Source organism: Pristiophorus japonicus, chromosome 1 (assembly GCF_044704955.1).
Source record: "Pristiophorus japonicus isolate sPriJap1 chromosome 1, sPriJap1.hap1, whole genome shotgun sequence".
Classification (NCBI taxonomy): Eukaryota; Metazoa; Chordata; class Chondrichthyes; family Pristiophoridae; genus Pristiophorus; species Pristiophorus japonicus.
In genome coordinates, this window is record NC_091977.1 from 18,593,627 (window position 1) to 18,602,225 (window position 8,599).

At 48.5% G+C, this 8,599-nt stretch overlaps 1 pseudogene; it reads left to right on the forward strand.

Annotated features, from left to right (window-relative positions):
* The first annotated feature begins 6,764 nt into the window (after positions 1 to 6,764).
* LOC139276557 (small ribosomal subunit protein uS19 pseudogene) lies at positions 6,765 to 7,204 on the forward strand (annotated as a pseudogene).
* The last annotated feature ends 1,395 nt before the right edge of the window (positions 7,205 to 8,599 follow it).

The window sequence follows — 8,599 nt, forward strand, 5'->3', positions numbered from 1 at the left end:
GGCTAGATGGCCTACTCCTGTTCCTAATTCATATGTTCTTATGTTCTTATTATTACATTCATATACATTCAAGTCCAGAAAAACAAGTTTGCATTACGTATGTGGTTCAGTTGTGAGACAAGTACATTCGACTGATGAGATACATTATCGATATGTACTCGGGGTCGCTGACCAGTGTGTAAGGACAGGTTAGTTCCAGAACTCCTGGATGGTGTCCCTGCAGTCTGGTGGCGGTGCGGTGCCCAGTGCTGGCAGTGGGAACCCGGTTGGCTCAGGTTGCCTGCTCTCGGGGCTGTTGCCGTTGCTCCTAGCGTTGGGCAGGTTCATAGATGTCTGTGACTCCCCCTGTTCTTTCTTTGCACCCTGGGTCGCTGCTGCTCCCTGAGCAGCCATCATCTAACAGTGCACATGGGACTGCTGACTCGCTGGCCTGGGCATTGTTTGGGTTGGGATCCTGGCTGGTCCCGGTCCCCTTTGGGAGAACTGTAGCGCGTAGCCCTTCGTTCCCCAGTATTACCTTGGTGGCGATGGTGTCTGGGGGCTGCCTCTTAGCACAGTTTGGTTTTTTAGACTCGTGGTGTTTGGTGCCATCAGATGCCTGAGAGGTGGAGCCGATCGGGGGCAGGGTATTGATACCGGTGCCGTTGCCCTCCTGAGATCGTTTGCTCTGCAGCTTGTGTATATTAGCTGCTTGTGGCCACGCTCTGTGGTGCATCACTCTGGTCCCAGGGATGCAGGCTACAGCGTTGGGTAGCTCGTTGGACCTGTGTGCCCCCGATGGGTGTTTGCGATCTGCATTGGCTGTATGCTGTTGAAATCCTACATCGCACAATGTTTCATTACTTATTGTGAATAACCTGTAGCTCCGATCGCAATCGCGTGACTTTTCCTTGCTTATTGCATGTACACAACTCTGATCATCAATTATACATTTTACATCTGACTCATAGTTGCTATTACATTGCTTGAGTGTGTGGAACTGTCCTTTTATGTGTGGTGGGTTGCAGGCCTCCTTTAAGAGAGCCTTGCTTTCTTTACTCCAACCCTCTTTTCCGTTTGGTGCCACGTGTTGCTCCATCAGCGCTGCACCTCGTGGTTGGGGCGCCATCTTTCCTCCATCCACGATGTCGACTGTGGTGATCCTCTTCTCCCCGGGTTCTGCCACCAAAGCTGGGGAGTCGCCTTTGAATCTGATTTTCTTCCTCCGGAGTCCTGCCACTGGATCCTGAAAGGTGCATTCGGGTTGACTCAGCTGGATCATCTCCACACAGTGATGCTGAGCGGTCTGTGCCTCGGGTGCTGTGCTGGTCTGCTCTCTGGTGCCAGATCCAACCTCAGGTGAGGGATTGCTTTACCTCTGAGTGCAGAGAACGTCGATCGCTGGAGGGGTGAAGTCTTCCCACTTCCAATGGATCTTTTCCATTCACCTTTTTCCGAGTAGCGTTGGTCCATCACCTGCAACAATCCACAGAGGTAACTTGTGCACCTCGCCATCATGGAGTACCTTAACATCCGCACTACCAACGACTGGGATAAGTTCATCGGTGCAAGTGTGCAGCTTTGCCTGAACCAGGACCAACTTGGCTATGATTGTCTCATAGCCTCTCAAAGGCTTCTTGATTCATCACTGACTGGCTCGCCTCCGTGTCCACTTCCATGAAGACTGGAATGCCATCTATCTCAACTTCCATCATCAACAGGGAACATTTGGTGGTGCTCTATACCTCGTCGTGGGGCTGAGCTGCCTCTCTGCCTATCATTTCATAATCCGCGCTGGATTCATGGTCATCTGCATCGACACAATGAATCATATTTCTCTTACACATTCATTGGGGGTGGCCCTTTGTGCTGCAGCCTTTGCATACATAGTCTTTAAAACGGCACTGGTGATTCACTCCACAACGCCAGCATGGGGCTGCTCAGTTAGCCCCCCTCGGCAGACTCTGAGTTAAGGGACTCGGGGGCCTGTTCTCTCTTCCCTGGGAAGGTTCGCGTTCTACAGTCCAGCATCTAAAAGGCCGGGTTTGAGTCCTGAAGGTGAGTCATCTGCCTAGAGCCGCAGGTCGTGGTCATGAATGCCTGGCTCACAGAGATGGCCTTCTGCAGTGTGACTGTGGTAGCCGCAGACAGTAGCTTATGAAGAAGGCCCTCGTGGCCGATTCCAATGACAAAAATGTCCCGCAGCGCTTCGGTGAGGTGGTCGGCAAAATCACACGGTGCCACCAGCCTCCTGAGGTCTGCAGCATACTTCGCGATTTAGAAACGTAGAAACATAGAAAATAGGTGCAGGAGTAGGCCATTCGGCCCTTCTAGCCTGCGCCGCCATTCAATGAGTTCATGGCTGAACATGCAACTTCAGTACCCCATTCCTGCTTTCTCGCCATACCCCTTGATCCCCCTAATAGAAAATTTCCTGGCCTTCGGGCCGTCGGTGTGTATAGAACCGGTGCCTGGCTGTGAGGATGCTCTCCTTGGGCTTGAGTTGCTCATGGATCAGGGTTACGAGCTCCTCGTATGTCTTGGTCGTTGTCTTCGCTGGTGCCAGCAAGTCCCTGACGAGGCCATAGACGGTGGGCCCACAATTGGTTAGCAAGCTAGCTCTGCGCTTGCCAGCCAGTGTGACCGGGTTGTCTCCTGCCAGGTCGTTTGCTGTGAAGAAATGGCCGAGTCTCTCCACAAAGGCGCCCCAATCATCACCATCGGCGAACTGCTGCAACGTACCAAGGGTAGCCATTTCCATGTGAAGGTCCGTAATCTCGTCGCCAATTATTATATCTTGAGATGCTCTGATAATGACTCCACGAGACAATGTGTTGTACTTGAATTGTAGTGACCTTAGTCCTTTATTGATAACTCCAGAGTGAGGATCACACCTGGTGACCTGCCTTTTGTACTAGGCCAGGCACACCTGTACAGGTAACCTACAAGTCTCCCACTGCTGTGCCCTCTGGTGGCACATCTTGTGATAGTACTAACAGTAGCCAGGTAGGATACATGACAGTATGGGCGTCAATCTTTATTCCTGTGAGCGGGCCCGGGTTTTGCTGCTGTGATTGGCGGCTGGAATATGGGTCGGTATATGAGGAATATGAGGCGCAGTGAATGTTTGTGGCTGAGGAGCAGCGAGAGATCGTGGTGAAAGAGTGGTGAGAGATTGTGGCGGAGGCGCGGCAGAGAATAAGAACAAAAGAACATAAGAAATAGGAGCAGGAGTAGGCCATACAACTCCTCGAGCCTGCTCCACCATTTAATGCAATCATGGCTGATCCGATCATGGACTCAGGTCCACTTCCCTGCCCGTTCCCCCTAACCCCTTATTCCCTTATCGGTTAAGAAACTGTCTATCTCTGTCTTAAATTTATTCAATACCCAGCTTCCACAGTTCTCTGAGGCAGCCAATTCCACAGATTTACAACCCTTTGAGAAAAGAAATTCCTCCTCTTCTCAGTTTTAAATGAGCGGCCCCTTATTCTAAGATTAGATGAGGGGCCCAGAAGAGGCGAGGGCCCAGGGGCAGCACGGGCCTACCCACACTGCGATATGTGTGCGCACTAGGTCCGTGCAGCAGAGCAGGTCTCCAGCCGTCCTGGTTAACCCTTGCCACTGGATAAAGACCTAGCTCTGTCAAGCCCGTGTGGTGGCTGATGTGCAACGGCCACCACACGTTAAAAAAATCCACACACAGGCATCTTCCACCCCCTTCAACTGGAGTTCAGGACTGGAATATCGGGTCCTTCATTGAAACATCTGTGAACCCCTGTAGAAGCGGGTCATCTTTGTTCGAGGGAGCATCTATGATGATGTGACTATAGCCTGCAGTATTATAATTCCTTGCAGCGGTTTGCAACAACTGAATGTCTCGCTCGGCCATTTCAGAGGGCAGCCACAATTGCTGTGGGTCCGATTTGAAAATATATCAGCCATTGCTTCATCGTCGCTGGGTCAAAATGCTGGAACATGGGAGTACCTTCACCACACAGACTGCAGCAGTTCAAGAATGAGGCTCACCACCACCTTTTTAAGGGCAATTAGGGTTGGGCAATAAACGCTGGCCTCGCCAGCGATGCCCACATCCCATGAACGAATAAAAATAATGTATTACAAGACACACAAAAAAGGAGACAATTCCAAGCGCGACCTCGTGTAGAATTAAACCGGTCACCACTAAAGATCCCATCTCTGATTCCTGACTTTCCTTCGGATTAGTGCTTATTTTCCACTGATTTTGGGGTACTAGACTGAATAAATTGAGCCCTGCAGCCTCAAATCTGTCAGCAAAAAACCGTGCTCCCAATTACAACCGCTACAATGAATTATATATTCAAGGCAAAAACCGATGGGGTTTTGAATATTAGCTGAATCAAGGGATATGGGGATAGTGCAGGAAAGTGGAGTTGAGGTAGAAGTGGAGCAGCCTCGAGGGGCCAAACGGTTCACACTCCTCCATGGTGCCCACCTGGCACACACTCTGCCACAACTAAATGAACTAGGCTGGCCACTCAATTCTCACCCAAGTCCAGCCCCAAACATGAACCCAGAGTAATGCTCCCACTATATAAGCAGTGGCAGGAGCAACATAATAGTCGCGCTATGGGGGAAATAGCAGAGGGAGCGGGGCTAATTGGATCGCTCTTTCAAAGATGGGCTTAATGGCCTCCTTCTGTGCTGGAATGTTTCGCTGGTCGGACGTGGTGCAAATCACCCTATTCTGTACATCACTTCCAGAAAACCAGGAAGCTGCCATGAAACTCCCATCAATGTACCATACCAGCCCGGTGATTCAAAGCCATACGTTAGGTTGGTTTGGAATACCGTGAAGTACAGCTACTTCATAGAATCATTGGATCATATGGCACAGAAGGAGGCCATTCGACCCATCGTGCCTGTGCTGGCTCTTTGAAGAGCGATCCAGTAAGACCCACTTCCCCTCCTCTTTCCCCATAGCAATGCAAATCTGTTCCTTTTTAAGTATTTATCCAATTCTATGTTGCAAATTCCAATTGAATCTGCTTTCACCACTCTTTCCGGCAGTGCATTCCAGATCACAGTAAGTCGCAGTGTTAAAAAAGAATTCTCCTCATCCCTCTGGCTTTTTTGCCAATGGTGTGCCCTCTGGTGGAAACAGTTTTTAAAAATCAAAACCCCTCATAATTTTGGACAACTCAATTAACTTCTCTGCTCTAAGGAGAACAACCCCAGCTTCTCCAGTCTCTCCTGAAGTCCCTCATCCCTGGTACCATTCTGGTAAATCTCCTCTGCACTCTCTCCAAGAATTGGACACAATACTCCAGCTGAGGTCTAACCAGTGATTGTACCCTATTTATAAAGCGAAGAATCCTGTAGGCTTTTTGATTTAACAAACTTCTCAACTGATCGTGCCAACGTCAAAGATTTTTATATTACCCCGCAGATCTCTCTGTTCCTGTTGTGAGATTTCTAAATCTCTGGCATTAAATTTGACAGTGAGACAATTCTTCTAACACAATTGGAACAGTTTATTAAAAAAAATACACACACATGCACATCCACCTTAGTTACAATAGGTACAATGAGGTTATAATAAAGAGTGATATACGTTCCTTCCCTTTGGCTGCTGGTTCAAGAGAGAGAGAAAAGTCTTTGGCTGAGATCTTTATACCTCTCAAAGCCATTGTGCCTCCGAATGCCTCAGGATTGGACCTTGGTTCCAGAGCAGTTCCTTATTGGCTCTCCTCACACATGTGGCTGTCTAACCTGGCTCAGCCATCTCTTGATTAGTTTAAATGGCTTTCCAATACACAAAACCCATGCTGCAGCTCTGTGGGTTTCCATTTTGTTTCTTTCAAAACTCAGCCCTTGCTGGCAAACTGTGGGCTTTCATTTTGTTTCAACACAAACAGGCCTTTCCATTTAACCTACACTTTTAACATTTATACATACACAGAATCAATTTTAATCATTAATAACCACTTTTATTCTTATACTGTACCCCCTCTAAAATAGTATTATGTAGCTTATATAGCCTCTCCGCATTCTTCCTACTAAAATGAATCATTTCACACTTCTAAATTTCATCTGACCATTTCATCGTCTGTCTGTGTCATCCTAAAGTCTGCTATTATCCTCCTTGTTGTTTACTCCATTTCCGAATGCATCAAAAACGTCCAATGTAGGCCTGAGATACGAAACAAGTTAGATTAAAGAAATGCTATTAGTTAGCAGACATGGTTCTTGCACTGCAGATAAAAGTAATCTTTGGTATCCTGCCAAAACACTGTCACACTCTATGCGATGGATTGGAACACAGCAACAAAGCAATTAGAGTGAATGCCTGGACTTCCTAGTCACCCGCTGTAAAAATATTTTGAGCGACATCTGTGCCAGCGCTCACTGCAGGCTGATTGTGATAGAGGTAAGAGGAACCAAGGGGCATTCCCACTATTCTTAGTCCCATAGGTAATACGGGTCGAGAATAAGAACATATGAAATAGGAGTAGGCCCTTTGACCCTGCTCCACCATTCAATAAGATCATGGCTGATCTACCTCAACTCCACCTTCCTGCACTCTCCCCATATCACTTCATTCCCTTAGTATCCATCAATCTCTGTCTTGAATATACTCAAAGAATTCCAAAGATTCACCACCCTCTGAGTGAAGAAATTTCTCCTCATCTCAGTCCTAAATGGACAACTCCTTATCCTGAGACCATGGCCCCTGGTTCTCGACTTTCCAGCCAGGGGAAACAGCCTCCCTGCATCTACCCTGTCAAGCCCCTTGTAATAGAATGGCTGACCAAGCAGAACAGATGAAGAAAAGGACCTTCAGGAAATTCACCTACCCCAAGTGTTGACCTGGATCAGCTCCTTGATATGTCCTTTGAGCAGTTGATGCAGTTGTATTGTGCCCGTCAGCGGAGGCGTGTGAACAGGGGTCTGTGCCGCAAACAGCAGTCCCTCCTGAAAAGGCTGCCAGGCTAAAAAGGAAGCACCACCCATGGAGAAACCAGAGGTTGTCAAGACTCGCCTTCGTGACATGGTCATCCTCCCCGAGATGGTTGGCAGCATGGTTGGTGTGTACAATGGCAAAACCTTTAACCAGATTGAAATCAAGCCTTAAATGATTGGCCATTATCTTGGTGAGTTTTCCATCACCTACAAGCCCGTCAAGCATGGCAGACTTGGTATCGGTGCCACTCACTCCACTAGGTTCATCCCCCTGGAGTAAAGAGTTTACAATGGAAATATGTAAATAAAACTCATTCCAGTTAAAAAAAATATAGAGCTCCCCCTAGTGGACTACTGCTCCATCTAGTGGACTACTGTGAGAATGCCACGACTGATGTGTAACTTAAAGGGTCATGTGGAAAAGTCACATGATGACAGTTGGATCATCTTGTAGAGTTTGTTTGTTAGTGATGTCGTAAGAATATGGGCTAGAACCTCCACTTTTGAGCTTATCGCCCAAAAATGGGTGTTATTTCCGCCGTGGGTGGTAAAAAAGGGTTTTCAATCGCCGGCTTCTCGCCCATTCTCAAAACATCTAGTTTACATTTTTGAAAAAGGGAGTGAACGCGAGTGATATCAAACGGGCGGTAGCGTTAAATTTTTCTGACCTTCTGGCGTAAAGTGTGGCCGTCCTTAGCAATGGCATGGCAACGCTCCATTCCTGCGATTCAGTAGGTTAAGGGTCATCATGACATGCGCAGAAGAGGAGACAGAGAGAGAGAGAGAGAGCGCAGAGAGGGACTGAAAGCGTGTGTGAGTGTGGTGTGTGCTTGTTTGGCTGTTGTGGGAGGAACGAGGGAGATTCACCAGCAGCAAAAAGCCTACTAAGCACCAAGAACACAGTTGCCACCGAGTTTTTATCCAACAGCTAACATATAAAATGGAAGGGATGGTGGAGGCCCTGGAGCTGGTAGCCAGGAACACTGGTGGCAGAGGGCTCCCAGTGGTCCCGGAGCGTGGCACTGCACCCCAAGGTGCCGCACCCCCATTGCCAACCACACAGGAGAGCCATCTTGCTTCTGGCTCGGAGCAGGCTCCCACCTCGGGACCGTCCTCTCCCGTATCCGTCCAAGCAGTGCTTCGGCTGTCACCCACCCCAATGAAGCATCGCCTGAGGACCTCCTCGGCCAGGTGGCTTGGAGTCAGGAGGGGAAGGGGAAGGGGTAGCGGTGGGGAGGAGAAGCGGGGGCGGGGGGCGAGGGTGAGGGGGGAAGGGTTGGTTTTTACAGAAATACTGAGGATTTCAGATTAATGTTCTGTTTAAATGTTTTTTATTTAACAAAACCTTGCAGCACATTGGCTCAGTTGACTGCACCATTGCACGCTGGTGATTTCTTAACATCAAAGGGTATAATTACACTTAACTTCAATCAACTTAAACTTTAACTGTCACCAAGGTGATGCCCACCATTGATGTATGTCCTGCACAACCAGCAGTGTGTCAGCCTTGTAAATAACACCAATGTTCTTACAGGCAAAATGATCATTGATGAGCTCCTGATGTAAGGCTCTTGCAGCTATCATACCAGCATGGGCCCTTTCATGCCATCTACAAGGGGGGCTGGGGCACAGCTTCAGCGTCAGTCTGATTGTCTGGGCCGACGTCAGCGTCCGC